We start from the raw sequence: 22,769 nt of genomic DNA, 5'->3' as shown, positions 1-22,769 counted from the left end.
CATCCCTGCTTCTTAGGAGGCAAATGTTGAAGGATTATGGTCTGAGGCTGGCCTGATAAAAAGCAAGATACTTTATCTGAAAACGAATGGAATCTAACAGGACTGAGGTGTGGTCTAAATAGTAGTGTACTTGCTCAGGCTTGCATTCAATCTCCAGGATCATCCCAAAAAATTACATTGCAAGATGCAATTACAGTACATTTTTCTGTGGTGTTCCTGAGACTTTACTTCAAAACTTGGACACTGTCTTTTAATTCTTTTGCTCAAGGCTAATGCTCTAGCCACTTGAGCCATAACCAAATTTTTAGGGGTTAGTTGAGGACAAGAATCTGGACTTTCCCATGAGGCCTGGCTTCACATCTCAACCTCCTGAGTAGTTTGATTACAATCATGAGCCACCGGCACCCAGTTTCACAGTTCACATTTATAACTCTAAAACAAAATTCTCACAAGCTAACTGTAATTAGTGAACAATGGTATTATTCCATGAAGTAGTTTAACTTAGAATGTTGCAGATATCTGATGGAAATCATTGTTCATTTTTCCCTGTAGCATGTTTTTGTTTTTTACATTTAAGCTTCCATAGGATTAAAACTTTACCAGTGCAATTTTTTAAAATTCTGAAAAAATAACTATTTATCTTTTTCCTAGAATATACAATGTAAGAAATGACTATTTTCTCATAAAAAGTAATCAACATAGCAAACATAGTAAAGACATTAGAAAAATAGTCAATAATTGCAAAATACTAGTCAATGACATTGTCTTAAGGAAATTGTGCAATGCCTTATCTATATCCTACAATGTTTTTGTTGTTGTTGTTGTAACTGTTTGTATATTTTGGAATCAAGTTCTTCCAAGTTTGATTAATATATGGGATAATTAATGTAATATGTGTGTGCTATCTTCTGGGCTATTTAGTTTAGTTCTACTCTACTTAATGTTATGGACTCTACTTAATGTTATGGCTGGACATGAAATAACAGCAACCCCCTAAGTACACTGTCTTGTGTGTACTCTGGTATGCCATGTAACCTTCTAATATGCAAATGAAAGAACTTGTTGAGCTTACAAGTATCTATGGTCATGAGTCATTCCAGATCTATTGGTAGGAATTTGTGTGTCATCTTGCTTCTGAATGGGATGCTTTTAGCAATGAAATAATTTCTTTCTTCATAATCAACTTCTTCTCATTTTAGGATTTCTCTGTCCCTCAGTGTTCCCATATTTGCATAAACAGTTACATCTTTAAGTGAAGTAACTTTTCCCTGTTTTCCAACCCTAAATCGTTTCACACCAAGCATTTTGTTATATTGAAGGTTTTAATGCCAAAGGAAGGAAGGAAGGAAGGAAGGAAGGAAGGAAGGAAGGAAGGAAGGAAGGAAGGAAGGAAGGAAGGAAGGAGGGATAGGAGGAAGGGAGGGAGGGAGGGAGGAAGGGAGGGAGGGAAGGTCACAGGACATAGCAGTCTACAAGCAGCCTTGTTTCTGTTTATACTCTACTACCATCTCCCTCTCCAAAGAGTCTTCTCCCTCCCCATATCTTCCCATCCCCAAACCCCACTATCAAACTGAATATGTTTTCTATTTCCTACATCTCAGTTTGTTTTATTAAGAGTACAAGGGCTTTTTCCATATCAAATCATTTATTTCTGAAAAATAAAAATAAAAAATGCAACTTATTTCCACCAGATAATAACAGTAATTAACATTTTTTACTTGTTTATCATTTGATTTGACATAAAACAATCTTTCAAATTATTGCACTTTTTGTTTTCAGCAATTTCATTTGAACCAAAGTAAAAGTCTCTTCACACTTGGACTCTTGATTTTGTTAAAATCAGATCATTGCTCTTCTTGATCTTCATTTTTCCAAATTCTACTAAAATTTATTCATATAAAGCCCTGAAACATGGCCTAAAAACATTATCTAAGTCATTAACCTGAAACAAAAATATTAAAATTTCAAAATCATCTGTAACATTTTGAGAAATCTACAAGAATGCAACATTTTTAAGACTATCTAGTATACTTTATTTTTCACAAAATAATTCTGAACAAATGCACTGTTTAGAAAATTTTGTCATGAAATGAATAAAAATGTCAAAAAATATACTATAAACTCATCTTTCAACAACATATGTAGAATGAACATATATTAAAATATGAAGATGGGAACAACTAACCATACTCATTATTTTAAGCAAAGGTGGGGAAAAATTGTCAATCTCTACTTTTGAGGCTATCAGATAGATATAAAACTTTTTTGCACAGAGACAAGCAAGTATAAATTCAAAATGCAAAGCTGTACAGTCATCTATAAAATTTTTCAACTACCCCCACAAAGCTTCTCTACCAGATATAGATTGAAAGAATCCATTATTCAAAAAGGGATCAAAATAGTCTGCAATTATGCCCAGTTAATCCCTTCAACATAGTGTGGTATTTCTTCACCAAAGTAATTATTTGAACAGGAGAGAAAATAACAACCTTATAGAACAAATTAAAAACTTTACCTTCAGATGTTACCTTAATTGTTATGCAGATTCATTCTGGACATTCAATGACAAGCAAGACAATAAAAAATGAAGATTATTCTTCTCTCATAAAAGTATTTTAACATGACTTATTCCCCCAGATAATTTTAGATAGTTATAACATTTCATACATATCCGCTTTTTTAAAAAAACTCATATATTTTTTTAAACCCATATACCTTTGAGCACACTCGGAGGAAGTCTCTAAACACTCATGTATTAAAAGGGTGAGCAAATACATCACGCATCCTCAGAATTTCTGTGGGCTGCACCTGAATGCTGTGCAAACACACATCAAATGACCACTGCCGTGTACAAACTGCTTGTTTAGGCTTTTTTAAATACGACGATCACATGTTTAAATGTCATGCTGGGATTTAGTTAACTAAGGTGGCAGGTTCTTAAGATGGGGAATTTATTATGTTGAAAATTTCCAAATACAAGACTGAAAAGGGAAAAAATATGTCAACTTTTATTTATTTCCCATATAAATACAGGCAATTTAGTTCTCCCAAACACAAGCGGATTAGATAAGTTAGATAGTAGTTGATTCATTTTGCATAGGAATGGCTCAGAAAGAAAGAAAGAAAGAAAGAAAGAAAGAAAGAAAGAAAGAAAGAAAGAAAGAAAGAAAGAAAGAAAGAAAGAAAGAAAGAGCCCTGCCTTTGTATTAAACTCTGATTGGACAGAGCACAAAATGAATTTACAGTGTCACTCAGAGATGTAGCAGGACTAATGAGGGTGGAATGGTACAGCATAGCACAGGGTGGGTAAATCTGTGGTGTGTTCATTCATTCCTTCAGCTCAGGAAACTGAGGTGTCCCTCATTATACATGTGTCCCAGGGGCATTCTTTAATATTTTAATAAATAACAACATCAGCCCAACAAGAAATTAATGAATAGTATCATTAATAATGAGCTGGAGTCTTGTAGTGATAGGACAGATATTAAATTGAACCACTGTGGTGCTATCTCTAGAGACTTGGGATATTTCCAGTGGCAAACAAGGCATCTGAATGAAGCAACCATCGCTCTGGGCCAACAGCTTTTACAACAGGTTGGGAGTAATAAAAGAGGATTTTCTGCACGATAAAGTTAAGCCCTAGAAAATCTGCTGGTGTAGATCGGTGTGAAAAGTACTGCCAAACGTGATCCTTAATTAAACTTTAATTAAGATAAAGCTTTTATTTTTTTTTCTCTTCCAAGTAAAGTAGCAGCCAAATGGACCCTGGTTATTTTCTACCAAAATCTATCTTAAAATCATTTTGTATTATACCACAAAAAAATTATGCTCAAATAATATTAACGTGCAGAGTTAAATCCACCAAATGAGAAAATCATTAGAAATAGTTGAAATGGCATAAATTCTCCAACAGTGAGGGCACGTGAACATATGTATAACCGCATAGACAATGAAAGGCTGACCTAGCTGAATTTCTCACTTTCTGTTGTTTTCATACTTAAACCACCTTTAAGATATTTCAACTCAGTTTCACATTATTGAGAAGAATTTAAGCTTGATATGGGTTAAGTAACTTTCCAATGAATCTTGATTCTTTGGAATATACTCATATTGTATAAAATTGCTTGCAACTTGAAAAATTCATAACTATTTTTTAAAACTGCTCCACACATTGAAAATATTCTTTGCTTTAGCTTTCCTCCCTCTCATTATATGGCTTTATTTATGCTAATAATTGTGTATATTCTTAGTGCAGCTATAAATTACACAAAGATCTCTTGTTCTATAGACTAAATACAAGACCTACAGTACTTATCAGTAACTATTTTATTTAAAGAATTTGAGTATTCAATGTTATTATTGTAGAGTTATTATTTTCTACTTATCTCATTTTCCACATTGGAACACACTACGATAAGATGTGATTTTAAAATTAATTTGGAACATTCCTCTTTGACACAGAAATCCATATTTTATATTATAGGAGAAAATATGTTTGCAAGGAATACAGGCATCTGACATGCTTTAAGGTGTTTTGTGCTTTATTACATGGTGATAGATTGTAAACCATTTCCTCACTGACAGAAAAATCTCAGAGTATCAGAAATTTAGTATTAAATACAGCCTATGCTAATTTTGTAGTATCTTGTTTATCATACATTTTTATATAATATAAAATAAGCTATCAATTATTTACAAAATAGTTTCTGTATATTTTAAAGGCTAATTCTGTATACTAAAACCAAAAGCTGTCAAGAAAAAAGTATCAAGATTTTTAACCACTGCAAGGCCTTTGACCAGTAAAGGAATTGTCCAACAAAAATGCCAAGCTGCCCTGCGAAAAATTTGTAAATTAGATTTATGTATTTGTTCTGTCAACTTGATTCTCTCCCTTATTTTGTCTACATAGGTTTTGGTAAACTTAAAAAAAAAAACATTCTTTCAACTTCTAAATAGTGGCAATAATCTATAAGAAGGGTTGAGTTAAATGTTTGCTTCTATGACAAGTACTGTGTCGTTAAAAATAGTCTACAAATGATAGGATAGATCTCGGCAATTAGTGAACAATAACTATACTACTCAAGTTGTGAAGAGAATAGAATACCTTGTTATTCTCTCTGATAAATCTGTCAACAGTGACAGGTCTGGTTAAAATTAGATAAATCAATGAAATGAGACCAAGAGCTAGAAACTCAGATTGGGAGTGAGGAGGGAAGCTAGTCATTCATTTACCTATATATCTCATTTTACTTGATTCTGAAGCAATTAACCATGCTTCATCTCATAGCATGTATATACAGATCTCATGTCAAATAAACAAAATATTTTTACTTTAGAGAATTTTGAACTATTTTCAATTCTGAAATTTTATTCTTTGACATGAAGAAGCTGATCCTTTAAACTGAATTCTATGAAATGTTGACTCAGAACTTAATTTGTTGTTCTTTTGAAAGCAAAAAACTATTTTGTTATGTATTGTTATAGCGCCAGTAGCATAGTCTTTTTTGTTTTAACAGTTGTTGAAAGTACAATTGAGACCCTATAATTAACACAAAATACTTATATAACACAATCTTAGTGCACATGTGTTATTTATAAACTCTTATTGTAGTTGTCAACTCTTGTTGACAATTCATATGGATCATGACTGACCCTCCTACACATGAAAAACTATTAAGTACAATTGTTCTTCACAAACAATTACTTTTAAAAGGGAAGATCTAAAAATTACAATAGTGAATTCTTTTAGTGAATAAAGTGCAATAGCAAGTCAATAACCTGAGTGGAACGTTGATTGAATCAATAATTTTAAATTTTGTTTAATGAAGTAATAAATGCTTATAAAATATACAAATTAAATTAAAAATATATGTATAATAATGTTTATGAGACAGTTACAGTAATAAAGATTTAGAAGTCAAATATTTACAAGAGGGAGAACAAATAAAGAAACTTTTGGTTTCCAATATGGGAACATTAAATAGTACTTGAAATATATAGTTGAATCTGAACCCTCATTACATAGTTTCATTATATTACCCTTTATATAAGTCAAAATAACACAAATCCATGCACAAATACTACGTAAATGCAACAAGAATTAAAAATAACATAAACCCAAATACTATATAAATGCAACAAACACTATAAAATACTATATAAATTAACAAGAATTAAAAATAGCATTCTTCTTTGTACAAACACTATATAAGTGGAACAAGAATTTACAAATAGAAAGCAAAATAATTATGATAAGGAATTCAGGTAATAGAAATAGGAAGAAGTTATGAATAAGTTTTTCTGAAATTTCTTAGGCATGATATATTCATGATTTTATTAACAAATGATGCCAATTTAGGATTAACTTGAAGATAGATGATAAGACTGATGATAGATAGATAGAAGATAGAAAAATAGAAGAGTGATGACTAGTGTATCATCACTGAAAATTACTCTGAATCCATTCTGAAACAGAAGGTAAAATGAAAAAGATAGCATGTTGTATGGGTAAAGAAAAACAACAAAACTGTTGCTTCCAGACTGGGAACATGGCTTAGTAATAGAGTGCTTGCCTAACATGCATGAAGCCCTGGGTTCAATTCCTCAGTACCACGTAAAGCCAGAAGTGGTGCTGTGGCTCAAGAGGTAGAGTTCTGGCTTTGAGCTAAAGAAGCTTAGAGACAGTGCCCAGGCCCTGAGTTACAGACTCGCATCTGGCAAAAAAAAAAAAAAAAGTATTATTTTCTTTTTTTATATTTATTTATTTAGTTAGTTCATTGTGAAAATGCCATACAAAGGAGTTACAATTACATGAGCAAGGTAATGAGTACATTTCTTATCAAGCATGGTTGCCTCCTCCTTTGTTTCCCCTTCCCATGCCTTCCCATCTCCCCCCCACACACACTCCCGGGCCCCCCACTCCCCACCCCTGTCAACGCACAGCGCAAAAGTTGTAAACTTCGTTTTTCGACATAACGTCTTGTACATCTCATTGTTGCAATGGGTCCACCTGTATCCCTATTTAAACGATTTGTTTTTTCCCTTCCCCTCCCCAAATTATATCAACATCAAATACAGTGAAAACAAGGGTTATACCGTGGGGGAGGAACATACAAAGCAACAAAGAAATCATCTTATAAATATGTTAGAAACAATAGCAAGAAAGAAAAACCATTTGAGTCCTTATCTTGGGGTTCATTTTAAAAGGTATTATTTTCTAACAGAAAGTGTTATGTTTAGGTCCAAAGTTAGACATTGAATAACTTTTTTTTTTTTTTTTTTTTTTTTTTGTCTGCCGTGGGGCTTGAAATCTGGGCCTGAGCGCTGTCCCTCAGCTCTTCAGCTCAAGGCGAGCGCTCTACCACTTGAGCTACAGCGCCACTTCCGGTTTTCTGGTGGTTTATTGGAGATAGGAGTCTCACGGTCTCTCCTGCCCGGGCTGGCTTTGAACCGCGATCCTCAGATCTCAGCCTCCTGAGTAGCTAGGATTACAGGCGTGAGCCACCAGCGCCCGGCTGAATAACTTTTGAGTGAGATAAATATTTAATCTTTTCAAGCCTCAGGAGTTTTATAAATAGACTAATTATCAATATTCTTTACACTGTTGTATGCATAGTTTATATAAAACACCAAAATTCCTGGCATAAAATCTTGCCTTACAATAAATATTAAAGCCATAAACTATGCATCAAAATAATATGTAAGCAAAGAGATACACTAGAATAAACTATTTTAAAGTCTTGATGCTACCTTCAAACAGAACTTGTATTGTCTTCTTTTTCAATATATGTTTTTCAATAGTAATTATGCAAGAAAAAGTCCTAAAAACAGACTTTCTATCCCTAAAGAACTGGGATTAGAACCCTGTAAGTAATATACCCAATGAACCAACTGAATGAGGAGTACAGTCATACTACAGAATTCAGAGAACCACTCAAAAAATGTTCCTTAATAGGAGCAGTTGGAAGATTTTCAAACTGGAGATAGGTCTTGAAGAAAAAGTATACTTTAACTAAAAGAGGTAAGGAAGCCTTGAATTCTAGGCTGACATGTTGATGTGAAGAAATAGCATAAAGGATAGTATATTCGTTATACTTTATAATGAGTAAGCCATTTGACTAAGAAACTAATTTTGTGAATGGAAAATGGAGGCAAGACATAGGGAGTGACTCTTACATAGGTACTAAATCTTACTTTCCAAAGTCAAATTAGCATAAAGAAGTTTTTGAAAAATGAAGTTATTGTAGAATATTGTCTTACGGTAGACTCATTCAAAAGAAAATGCCAAGATCAAGATTTAGCTGTGTTTTGGGAGGAAATTCCAGAAAGTGCAAGCAATGAAAAGGAATAAGAATGTGGAGTAAGAAATAAAAAATCAAAATAAAATAAAATAAAGATGTGGAGGAATAAAAGCCCTAAGGGATTTGCATCACTGAGGAGATCATGAGAAATCACAAGCTATATCCCAATTATCCCATGAATGCCCCAACCTCCCTATCCTGACTGTGCAATTTATACATCCACCTTCATTGCTCTTTAATTTGAAGTTGCACATAAGAGTGTTAACTCTCCAGCTGTTTTACATACTAGACAAAGCTTTAAGTGGATATGGAGAGTTTCAGAGACACTTGCACAGCCCTAAAAAGTGTACCACATCTAAAGGGAAGTCAGAAACCAAGGCCAAAGGGAAGAAAGCAAAACATGTGTATTGGAAAAGAATAACTGTGAAGCAAACATTTGTATTGGAAAAAAATGAATGTGAAGAAAAGCATCTAATTTGATACCAAGCATTTGGAAACCTGTATCACGCCTGCTTTAAAAGTCAGATTGTGTTCTGTACCTTAAAATTCTGCTTTAAACATCCTTTCTAAAAAAATACAATGGTACAATGTCCTGTCAAGGACATTTCCCCATTTTAAGGAAATGGATAAACTAGGAAAAAATCATATTAAGTGAAGTAAGCAAAGAAACATAGGCTCTATGGTTTCCCTCATTTGTAATAATTAGTATATGTCTAGGATAGTCCTAGCAGAAGATCACAATAGCTCAATAACTGTGTACATATGACCATATAAAATGATACTAATCGAAATGAACTCCAAGATATAGAAACAAGAGGTCTTTTGTTGTTGACCTTGTTATTGTCAATGTACTCAATCAAGTTCTTTCTTTTTATTTATTTATTTTCCCATCTTTGGTTTATTGCCAGTAGTTACTGTTTTTCATTCTGGTACCCTGCCCCTTGTATATACAGTTATCTGATTAGAGGAAGGCGAAGAAAATAACAAAATGGTGAAACAAGGATAAAGGGTGAGCCAATACAACCGCAACAGTCACACAACACTATGTTGGAAGGCAACTTCACAACTTCACGCCAGAGGGATGGAAGGAAAGAGGGAGAAAAATAAAGGAGTGGCTAACAATGTTCAACAAGAAATATACTCACTACCTTACTTATGCAACTGTAACCCATCTGTACAACAAAATAAAATAAATAAACCCACCTTTACACAAACAAAATTAAACTAAACTTTGAACCTCCATTCTAAGAGAATGAAACATAATAATGATATAAAGACATGCCCATCAAGGCATTATTAATACCAGCAACTTTGAAGAAAATTTTACCCCCAAACAGGTAATTGATTTGGTGATGGTGATCTCAGAGGTGATGGTAATAGGTGATTTCGGCATTGGTAATGGCATTAGATGGTAAAGATGTCAGTGATGACAATAGGTGGTGATGAGGGGTTATTAAAGATAATGGTGATGATAGTAGGTGGTGGTGGTGATGATGATGATGATGATGATGATGATAAATGATGGTGATTTTGGTGATTCATAGAGATAGTAGATGTTGAGGGTGGCAGAAATAGAAAATCATGAGGGTAGGGTTTGTGGTAGCATATGATAGCGATATCAGTGATGATGGTAGTACATGGTGATCTTGATGATCATGGTAGATGATGGTGATATTGTTGACAAGGGCAGATAGTGACATTGTGTTAATAGATGATGTGATATTGGTGATAATGGTAGTAGATGTTGATGATGGTGGTCATATATAATACTGATGCTGATAGCAGCAAATAGTAGTGATATTGTTGTTGACAGTAATGATGGTGAACTTGGATGATGAACTTGATAATGGCAGTAGATACTGGTAATGTTGGAGAGGAAGACCATAGATGATAATGATAGCAATGATAGTGATGGTAGTGACAGTTGATGATGGGTACTAATATTACACAAGGATAACAAAACCAACTAAAACTTATGAACACTGAGAGGATATTAGACATAACTCTAAGCATTCCTTAGAGTTCATTTGTTGTCATAATAATCCTATGGTATTAGCTTCTCCACTTTATGGATGAAGAGACTGGGCACAGAAAGTTTAACACCTTACCTATAGTGTCAAAACTATGAAAGAAACAAGAGTTCTGTCCTTACAAAACTCGGACATTGCTCTAAAGCACAGAATATAATAAAACAACCAAACGTAAAATGGACAGAGAATTTATAGTCAAATGAGAAAGTGCTTGTAACATGATATTAGACTAAAAATATTTTACATAGATATGACTTTAAGTCACAGCAACATTTTAAAGTGAGACTATAAGTCCAACTAAAAGTGCCTAAATTCTACCTACTATGTCTATGTATATAAATATATATAGTATAGATATTATTTCTAGATTGGAAAATAAATCAATTTCTCTTCTTTTTACTATTGACATATATTAATGTACATAAAAAACTTCTGAGGAGAAGTCAAAAGCAAAAACCCATACTTGAATATAGATATGGATGTAAAGTTTTATCTGCATTCATTAAATAAACCTTCCTTATATAAACTAAAATAATGATAACTAACATTTGGTGGGATTAAAGATAAAGTAAAAGTAAAATACAATAACATCATGTAATGATAACCTAAAAGCAGAATTTTAGTTAAAGAGTGCTGACTACTATATAGTATCCAAAACATAGACGCATCAATAGGCTAAGGTAAAGTATACAAGCAAAACAAACAAACAAGGATAGTAGGATAATTGAGACAGAGATAGAGTGACAAAAAGAATGAAACAGAGATAAAACACAGAGAGAAATTACATAATCTCTTAAGAGGGAAAGGCAGGCATGGGATAAAAACACAGAAATTCAGTGAATACAATAAAAGCCACTAAAGAGAAAATAAATAAGCTAGACCACTGGAAACAAACTAGCAGATAGAACCACAATCTGACTATGGAATGTAATGACTGTGACTTTATTTTCTTCTTTCTCTACATTTTGTACTTGTCAACACAAAATCTGCTTATAAATGTGAGCATATTATCAAATGTAAGATGAAACTTTTAAAAAAAGAACCACAATTCAATACTGTGATGAATTTTAAATCTAAAAAGATACAAATTTCTTTTTAAGGTTAGATTACAAAATCTCTCTTTTAAAGCCATACTTAAAACCAAATAATAACCAAAAGCAGCTAGTATGGCAATATTATTATCAGGTAGATTTGGCTTGAGGTAAATATTATTCAGGGAAAAAAGGAGGTCATGAAATTTGAACAGAAAGAACAATTCATCAAGAAGATATATTAAATGCTGAAAGCGCCTGAATCTAAACACAAAGCTTCAAGATATGTAAGGAAAAGAGTATTGTAAAAATTTGAATCATGCAGGCATAGTAGGAGGTATTAACTCACCATTTTCAGTAAACAAATGAATAAGCAGAGAAAATGCTGGTGAAAGTCTTTATATTTGAATAACAATATTCTCCTTGAAGAGGATACTTGTGAGCGCAACAAAAATTCAGAAAATAGCATGCATTTCTTGATAGAGAGTCACATACCCAGTAATTTTTTTTTCTGTCAACAAAAGGCTTAACTAGGAAACTTTTCATTTTATTACCTAGTTATGTTTTTCTGAATGCAGTTGATATTCCTTAAGTTTACCAACAATTCATTAGAAGAATGCCAGATAGCCTTGAAAACTGGAGGATTCTTATGTTTTGTTCTAAACTATGAACTATAATGATAAGGTAATGAAACTTTTGAGGTTCCATTTAACTGTACTAATTTTTTAAGAAATGATTCTCTCCCTAAGGAAAGCAACAGAAGAGTATTATAGTTGATTTTGTGAGTAATCCCATGTATATACATTTTCAAACATCCATCTTTCATATCTGCCTACTGCAAAGCTGACATACACCACCAAACCAAGCTCCATGAAATTTTATAATTTGTTCACATTTTCTTTTCTGAACTTTATGTATTTCAAACTGGCTACATAATTTATTAATGTTTTACTCAAAGAGCATGTTATAATTGTGAGCTAAAGTATCAATAATAGAACTGGACAAAGAAAAGGTACATATGAAAGAGATTTTTAAACAGGTTATCATTGAGTATGTTCTACTCTTTGGATATTGGCAGACCATGGGGAAAAAAAGAGAGAGAGATTAGAGACCATGACCAAATAGTAGTCACTAACATTGACAGAGAAATTGAAAGAATAGAATGCTCAGGTTTAAAGTGATGATAAGATAGAAAGTAGAAATGACCAGACATTTTTACAGAATGTTAAAAAGTATTAGAACCCCTAGAGCAGTGAATAAGATGTTCTTTAAGGTGTGGGTCCCCATTATACCTCCAGAGGTTCACATTCAAAAGAACAGTAATAGAATCCTGAAGCAAATAAATGTCAAACTACAAATTGATTCAGTATACATTAACCCATTCATTCTATGAAGGAGAAAAACTTAATCACTCTAAGATCTATTCTGCCAATAAGGAAATTGAGGTTCAAAACAGCATGGAATATGTGTTCCAGGACCAGATTCTAGGGCGCTGACTGACCAAACTTATAACTGACATCCATTTGAAGTCATTCTGCATTTGTCTGTGTAAGTTAAAATATGTTCCAAATGATTGCTAGATTCATATATATTTTTAGTCCGAAGCTTTGTATATCATCTGACGCATTAAATAATCCATTGCATTAGATTTGTTTGCTTATTGTTTTGTTTACAGTACTGAGGATTGAACTCTGGGCCCCATATTTGCTAGGCAAGAACTCTACCCCTGAGCCATAACCACCAGCTCTTTTGTTTTATTTTTTTTCCAAGATAAAGTCATACAACCTTTCTCAGGCTGGTCTCTAATCTACAAGCCTTCTGCCTCTGTCTCCTGAGCAGTATGAAGTACTGCCATGCAGTATCATCTACAATTCATATTTGTTTTTAGATTCAAAAATTCTGTCATTAATTTCTTGCTTCCCTATTTCAAAATATAAATTGGAACTCATATTTTTTTATTTTTGTGACTAATTCAATTACCCTGAAAATACAAACCTTAGAATAAAAATATGGAAAATTTTCATAGTCTTCATTAACTTATATTTTGTTATATCTCATATTAATGTCATGAGCACAGTGCCAACACTTTTGAGAGAGAATCATCTCTCAACTAGGTCTATTTTACAATTGCATGAATGAGAGAAGGTGGAATGGTAGGTAAATAACTTGACTCATGCTATACACTGGTTCTTTCCTCCCATTTCTGACATTAGCACTTAAGAATTGTGATCTCTGTTAATAATACTGAAAAATCAAGCAAATGCTCAAAATGGTTATTTCTAGAAAAAAATAATGATGAAAAAAGCACATCTTATAGATGGCAACCAACAGCATGACAATGAACAAAAGATCTTGTTATTAACTCTCTTTATGGATTTGAACAAATCAAATTGGCAAAAGTACCTAATGATTTCCACCTAACCATTGCCCTGATGGTCTCTGAAAAGTCTCTTTGGTTGTAGACACTAAAAACCATCTAAATGTACAAAGGAAATATTTTTTAATTGAGCCCATTGCCTGCTGTTTACTGACTTTAGCTTTACATTAGCATCCATTTCTCTCTATGTGGGGGTATCTTTAGGTCTGCCTTTTCAGATCATGTTGTTTCTGTGCATGGATGTGCTTTTTGAACTTACAAACAAGTTTTTAAAAAAAAAGTTCGTTGGCACCAACAGCTAGTTTTTAAAAGAGGTATCCACTAGCCCTTGATTTGGGTTATTTACTCCAAGAATTTCCACACCCAGAACTATGTGAGCTCAAATTGCACCAAAAATAGAGAATCTGCAGCACTTGCACTTTGAAAATGGGGTCAGCTGGCTAATCGAGCTGGCACCTGGTCATCTGTTGGCATAACTACCTAACTCCAGCACAGTTATTTGGATTTCTGATTTGAGATCCAAAATAATTGAGGCCACAATAACCACAGCAACTGAGGGAAAGAGCTCATTCATTTTAGTCTGATTGGAGATGTCTTCCCTCAGTTAAACCTGTCCTCTTTCAAATAGGATGTTTATTTTACTCTAGCGATATCAGGCAAAATATTCAACATACTGATAAGTTATTGTATAAAGAAATTATTTTCATTGAAGTATATTATTAATGATAGCATAATGAAATAGTTAGGTGGCCTTTTCAATTGACAGCTATGAGTTAAAATTCAAGAGGGCTGTTTGTTATACAGTAAGAATGACATCAAGATCCCAGGGACTAGAAAAGGTATGCTTCCATATACACAAAATATGCCCATTGCCGTGATTTTCAGATCATCATAATGCACTACACCCCAAATCCTTTTTGATAGCTTTTTCTTAACTCTTCATTTTCTGGATATGGAATAAACAGTAAACAGTAATAGTCCTGCAGTTCTCTGCTACAAGTCAGGTTACACTACAGTGATACAATAAAGCCATAGTAGTAATATCTAAAAAAATCAATGTTGTCATGAATGATTATTACTTATTTTATGTCTCGATCCCCAAAAATTTAATTCTGAAAGTGTAAATTGTTCCAGAATAAATATTCTGGCTTTGTGTCTATGTTCTTATAACTTTTACACCTACATCTACTTCAAGATGTGTATACCTGTGATTCTATGTGTGTATACACAATGGAGAATGCTGTTTAGATTTCTAAATGATTTTTCCCTGCCCTTAATCTGTATTTAATCAGGAAATCATTCTGTAATGAGAAAACTGTTCATTTTAGTCTTTTATGTTTGCAATCCCAAGGTTCCTCCTTAGTGATTACATTGAATAACTCCCTTTCCCTGTCTGAAAGCATAGGCAGTTTTCCATAATAAAAACTGGATTAGCATGTATCAGGAAGAGACACCACCAGCTGTCACTTTGAAATCAGACTACTCCTTCCTATTTGAGATGACAATGGATAAACCCATAAGCGACAGGCAGTTTTCCTATATTTATCTAGTAAGTGGTTAATATAGGCTAACATTTTCTGTAATAAAGCTATAAAAAGGGTCAAAGCAGAAGAAAGCTCCATTTGAATATGATATATATTACAGACAGAGAAATACAAACAGTGAAGTCTTGTATAAGTTATTTTATCTTACTCACTTGAGCTGGTATAATTATCACTAATATTTCCTATTCTCTCCTTATTTCTGTTGCTGTCTTCTTGTTTCCTATTATTCAGTTGTACTATATTTGCTGGGCAAAATAATAATACACACATTTAGAAACAGAATTCCAAATGCATAAAAGGTAGAAATTATTTCCTTCCTTTCTAAAATTTATGCAAAGCATGGGATTTCAGAGAATTCTCTAAAACAAAAATCAGTGGAATTTTGTTTATATGTGTAATTAACACATAGTATATGCATACAACAGGAATTATTGCCCAATGTTAAACTGTTTTACAAGTAAAGGATGTAGGTATAATGTAGGTACCAATGAAAGCCTTAGGAAACACTTAAGCATAATGACAATTGAAGATCATTGGGAAATTAAGTGATTACTTGAGTGTGATATTTGCCTCACACAATAATGGTCATAGAGATTTTAATGATAACTATTGGATTTACATCCTTTGATCTAACTAGTTCTTTTTTTCAATTTTTCTTCATTCATTGCCTAAATTACAAGACAAAACATTGTTTTTTCAAGTGCTGAAAAGTACATATTAAGTAAAAGCTCATAAGTTATTCCTTCCTTTCCACCTTCTAAACTCAGCAAGGCTGTCAACTGGCATCTGCCTTTACAATATATATTCCAAGATGTACCATCTTGGAACCTAATAAGCATAGGACTAGTAAGCATAGGACTCGGACTTAAAGACACTACATATCCAGTACCAATATCAAAATCATTATATTAAAAGGCTTTTTTAAAGTAGGATGACAAGATGGATGAATGAGATAAGAAAAAGCTGAAGTAACTCCCATATTCCATTTTGTGGCTATTATTAAAGGATATAAATCACAAAAGGAGGGGAGGTAGGTTAAGAGAAGAATTGGGTAAATTCAATTATTTTCTCAAGGACATTGGGCTTTTGCATATTTCAGTTGGCAAACAAACAAGCAAAAAAGCTAAGATGTCTAGAGAGGCTCCATCCATAGAATGAAGAACAGTAGGTAGTATATGTGTAGTATTTAACACCAGGTACTCAGGTGATGTCACATCTGGTACAAAGAAGGGAAAGCTTCAAAGAGAAGAATGAAAAGAAGTAGTCACAATATTAGTTGAGTTATTATTGGTGAGCTAGCTGCCTAAGAAGGCTAATAATGAATGAAGTAATAGATAAAGGCATTAATAAATGAAGTAACTTGAACAAACAAGAAAATAAAATTTTATCTTGTGCCAAACAGTGCCAATTCAATGTCTTCAGGTTATATAACAAACTGAAAAAGATTCTTGAAATCATGACTGTGAGGACACAGAAAAAGAAGAATTTTCAGCCTGAAAGAATGAACAAATGAATGAATGAATGAATGGTCAAACCAGCCAAGGTGTCACATCCTACAAGCCCATCACTTGGAAGGCTGTGGTAGGTGGACCATAATTTTTTTTCTTTCCATATATATTTTTTATTGTAAAAATGCTGTCAGAGGGGTTACAGTTACATGAGTAGGGTAATGAGTATATGTCCTATCGAGCATTACCTCCTCCTTTATTTTTCCCCTACAATCCCCCTTGCTTCCCCACCTCCCCAACTCCTCCCTCCACCTCCCCCCAAAAATTGTAAAGTTCGTTTTCAACATAGTGTCTTGTACAATGGATCAACCTGTATCCTTATTTTAAAATTTTGTTATATCCTTCCCTTCCCCAATTATAAAAATGTATATACAAGATGCAAGACACTGGAATCAAATAGAGATGATAACAGAGGTTATACCGTGGGGGAAGAACATATAAAAGAAATAAGAGAATCACATAGTGCATTATAAGTACGTTAAAAACAATAGCAAGGGAGAAAAAACCACTTGTGTCCCTGTCTTGGGGTTCATTTCATGTACATCATCTTATATGATCCTATGTACATAGCTTTTAACCTTTTTTGCTTGTCCTAGACATGTACTAGTTATTGCAAATAAAGGAAACCATCGAACCTATGTTCCTTTGGGCCTAGTTTACTTCACTTAGTATAATTTTTTCCAAGCCTTTCCATTTCCTAACAAATGGGGCAGTGTCATTCTTTTTCTTCATGTATCTAATGGCCATTCTTATTTGGAGGACCATACTTTTAAGGTAGACTGGGCTGCATCAGTTGACCTTTTTTTCAAATTACAAACAAAAAGGAATCACAAAGTTGAGGGAGACCAAACAAGAAAATAAAGTCATGAAAGCCAAAAGAATAGTAAGCTTTAAAAAGGGAAGAGTAGGTAAAAATGTTCATTATTTCAGTGAAACAAATTAAAAGATGACTAACAAATTAACAATGCACAATAAAACAAATTAAAAAGAACAGTGGGTGTGGCATTTGGAAAATTGTTCTATTTTGCTAGAACAATTAGTTTGAGGTGAATAAATTGAAGTAGTAGCAAGCTAAGCCATTTTTATAGCATTCTTATAAAAAGGCAGGTTGGCCAGGCTCATACCTGTAATTCTAGCTACCCAAGAGATTGAGATCTGAGGACTGGCATTCAAAGTCAGCCAGGTAGGAAAGTCGGTGAGACTCTTATCTCCCCCTAACCACAGAAGCAGAGCTGTGGCTCAAGTGGTAGAGTGCTAGCCTTGAGCACAAAGCTAAAGGGTAGCAACTAGGCCCTTAGTTAATGCTCCAAGACCAGAAAAAAAAAAAAAAGACAGACCTTTTGCAATTCAATGGGATTACAGGTAGAGTAGCCCTATATCTTGCTTTGCATGGCTCTGTTTTACTTTTAGGAAGGGAGGAGGCTGCACATATTTACAAGCTGCAAGGGAGTGTCAGGGCAAGGGCGGTGGCTGTAGATCTGCCTTGTTCATCACCAAAACCCCAACAGGGTCCACAGAGGCTCACAATGAGTGGGTGTTTATCTAATGTGGATAATAATAATACATAAACTGTTCTTACAGGGTAAATTTCACTCTGGAGTTTTTGTTTAATGATGCATGTGTTTTACTATAAAAACCACCAACAACAACAATAACAAAAAATACATGGGTGAAAGAGTCTGAGAAAGGATTGAAGACCAGCTAGCCACACCGTGTTCTGGTTAATACTGTTGCCTATCATCTTATTTTCTTGGGAACAGAGTTCTTACAGCTGCTCCAGATTTCTGAGGCTTCCTTCAGATCCCATATACATGAAGACTCAACCTTCCTTCTTTTTTCCTCTTGAAATACATGGTGCTTCCTTTCTTAAAAAGCTGAGGTAGTACTAAGTAGTCAGCCTGTATATATGTAACAATATCTGCCATTTTATCTTGGCTAGGGCAGATATTGGTAAGGGCTAATGGATCTCTCGTCTATTGCTTTACCCAACTACCTGTGATTTTATATTTGTGAAGATTCACTTCACCTCCAAATTTAAGAAACTAAAGTGTTCTCACAATGAACTTTATTTTTCTTGGTGCCCAAGTTTATACTTTCAATGCTTGTTAGAGTCACACACACACACACACACACACACACACACACACACACACACACACACACACAGCATGTATATTTCTGTTATAAAATATTCTATATATATAGTAAGAAAACTTATAAAGCTATTACCACATAGAAATATAAGGATATGCCAGTTGAATACAGAAGCCTAATTTATTAATAATTTTATACTCTTATCTTTTAAATTTAAAGTTTTAACCTTTAAATCTCAAAGCTTGTAGTAAAAGTTTGGGGAGGTAAGATATTTTTAGAAGGAAGGAAGCTCAATGAACAGGATTACATATACCAAAAATACTGTGCCTTTTAATATGAAGGAACTGGAAATGTCTAAATGCTCTGTTCAATGCCTAGCCTAAATTTATGTTTCCTTAACTTGGCCCTTTTGGAGTCTCAAGCACATTCACATTGAATATCTATTTTAAGAGATCAAGGAACAATTTTCCAACCTTATGCTTTGTTATTTTATTTTTTCCTTGTGTGTTGGTTGGCTGGTTTCTTCGTGGCTACTTTAATACCTTTTTGAAAAATACAGATAAAATCTTAGTTCTTTTTTCCATTATTTGTAAAGCCTCAAAATAACATGAATGTGGGTTTTTCCCTTCATTATTGTTTCACTCAAATAAGATATACTTAAGTTTCTAAATGTAGGCGCCCCAAAACAGAGTAGCTTATCAAAGAGAAGCAAAGTGTCTCAATTAATTTGTATATTAAATTTGATTTAGACCTATCATGACTAGTCAGAAAAATATTCCACATTCCTATCCCATAACACTAATGTATATGTTAAAAAAATTTTCTCATTCTGTAACATATAATTAAGAGCATGTAAAAGATACTTAAAATTACCAGAGACTTGGGAAACTTTTAAAAATATTTTTATTGTAAAGATACTGTACAGAGGGGTTACAGTAACACGAGTAAGGTAATGAGCACATTTCCTATCAAGCATTGTTACCCCACCTTTGTTTTTTTTTCACACCTTCTCAACTCCTCCCTAACCACACCCCCACGTTGTAAAGTTCATTTTCAATATGGTGTCTTGTACCTCTCATTGTAAAAATGGGTCAGCCTGTATCCTTGTTTCAGCATTTTGTTATTCTCTTCCTCTCCCCAAATTAGAAAATGTATATACAAGATGCAGGGCACCAGAATCAAATAAAGTGACAACAGGGGTTATACCATAGAGGGAAGAACATACAAAAGAAGCAAAAAAAAAAAATCACATAGTATATTACAAACAATAACAAAGAAAAAAACCTCTTGTTTCCATATCTTGAGGTTCATTTGGCTTAGCATCATCTTATATGATCATCTGTACATAGCTTTTGACCTTTTCTGCTTGTCTGGTAAGATTATCCTAGATGCATGCTAGTTATTGCAAATAAAGGAAACCATGGGACCTATGTTTCTTTGGGTCTGGCTTACTTCACTTAATATAATTTTTCCAAGTCTTTCCATTTCCTAACAAATGGGGCGGTGTCATTCTTTCTGATGTTGGCATAGAATTCCATTTTTAACTTTTTTTAACCCATTTGCTGACATCCCAGCTGCTTCTCATGAAAGGAACTTGGTGATGTTTGATGATTGGACAGTCACATCATGATATGGAGACAGCCCACTTTTAGACCCAAGGAGTTAAGATGGGTCTTAATTAGTGAGAGTCAGATAAGGAATCTTATCTCCTTAATCCAGAGCATTTAAAGATAGACAGATAATGCAAGTCCAATAGACTCTAGGGGATGATAATACATAACAAATGTCTTTTTTTTTGGGGGGAGAGGTCCAGTTATGGGGCCTGAACTCTGGGTCTGGGCTCTGTCCCTCAGCTCTTCAGCTCAAGGCTAGCACTCTACCACTTGAGCCACAGCGCCACTTCCGGCTTTTTTTCTTTTTGCTTATGTGGTGTTGAGGAATCGAACCCAGGGCCTCAAGCATACAAAGCAAGCGCTGTACCACTGAGCCACCTTCCCAGCCCATGACAAATGTCTTGTAACCTGCTATATTAGAAAATTTTCTATACTTTAGATTTGTGTATGTATGTGTGAGATAGAGAGAAAGAAAGAAACAGACACAGAGGGACACAAATAGAAACAGAAAGAGATATAGAGTCAGAAAGAAACTGACAAAAATTAAATCCAAAATCAAAATTCAACATGATGAGGATTTCAGAATTGAACCATAAACATATCTAGATTCCTGGTCATACCACATCAGACTCGTAAATCTTGAAATCTTCATATTTATTCCTTGTTTACTAAAAAGAAGTAAATTTATCAAGGTCATATAAAATTAATTCAGTTCAAATATTACTAATACTTCTATTCACAGGTAGCATGATGTTATCATCATTCATTAAAATATTTGCATACACATTTCTTAGTGTAATATGTTACACTGAAATCTATAAAGCTTTAATGAAATAAAAGAAAAATTACCTGGATAAAAATTTTTAGATTTCCAGGCAAAACAAACTTTCAGTCAAAATTAAATAGAAAATTCTTGATATTGCAAGTTGGTTCTGAAGTTTAGGTGAAATTCAAAAACTAAAATAAAAATAATATTTAGAAATAACAGTTTTAAGATTTATACATGCCTATTATAAGACTTACTCTGAAGTAACAGTAGCAAATATATGTGATATTGTAAAGGATATACATTTAAATAGAATAGACATTTTAAGTTAAGGAAATAGATTACAATTTAAAAATAAAAGTGCTTAGGTATCATAAACTGTTTTTTAATCAAATGTTTCAAAGGTAATTCAGTAAACTGATAGTTGGATATTTACATCTACAAAGAACAAATGAGTTTTGACCCTATTGAATACAATTTGTAAAAATGAACTGCAAATGGAATATAAACCCAAAGGTAACAATTGAACTTAGAAAGAAATAGGTGAAAACTTTTATGACCTTGGGTTCAAAATATTTTGTGATCTCAGAATTCAAAAGTCCAAACAATTAAAAGCAAAATTTCAATGCATTAGGCTTCACCCAAAATTTAAAAGTTTACATGATTAAAACAAAAAAATTCAATTCAGATATATATTCTAATAATTCAGTAATAAAACAAATTTTATTTCAAAATTGAGTGACTTTTATGCAATCAATTGCTACATGCTCTTTTAGTTGAAACAAACTAATAAAGTCTAGATGCAGGAAGATGAGTACTTGAAAAAGAAAGGTCTGTTTTAATATTCTCTTAAAAAACCAGTCGCTGTTTGAAGCTGGCCTGGTAGAAAAATCCATGGGACTCTTATCTTCACTTAGCCAAAAAAAAAAAAAAAAAAAAGCCAAAAGTGGAGCTGTGGCTAGATTTGGAGAGCAGTAGTATTTAGCCAACATGCTCAATGACAGTGCCTAGGTCTTGACTTCAAGACCAGGAACTGGTACTAAAAATTTACTATTGCATATATCAATGTCAAAATGTGCAAATTGAGACAAGCTAGAAACAAAAGACTATATTCTTTATACTTCTTTTCATATGGTTTCTAAAAAAAAAAAACCCACAAAACAGCAAGATAGAAACCAGATCAATTTCTGACAATAGATATGAACAAAGAACTTTCTGAGATCGTAAATGCATTCTATATCTTGATTGTGTTGTTAATTATGCAATCATACACCTATTCAAACTTGTTTATACAATTAAATTTTATGAATTTTAAATCATTTAAACTATAAATCAATGAAGCTGATAAAAATGAAATGAATTTTCCTTTTTGCTATATCACTTTATACCTTTCTTTGTCACCTTGACCAAGGAAAAGAATATCTGATCTGGGAGCTTTTTGAAATCCTCATTATTGAGGAAATGAAAACTTTGAAATTGTTCCATTTGTGTGTCTGTCTGTCTGTC

Source organism: Dipodomys merriami, unplaced genomic scaffold (assembly GCF_024711535.1).
Source record: "Dipodomys merriami isolate MVZ:Mamm:240054 unplaced genomic scaffold, mDipMer1.0.p SCAF_1, whole genome shotgun sequence".
Taxonomy (NCBI): domain Eukaryota; kingdom Metazoa; phylum Chordata; class Mammalia; order Rodentia; family Heteromyidae; genus Dipodomys; species Dipodomys merriami.
Note: the sequence above shows the minus strand (reverse complement) of the source record.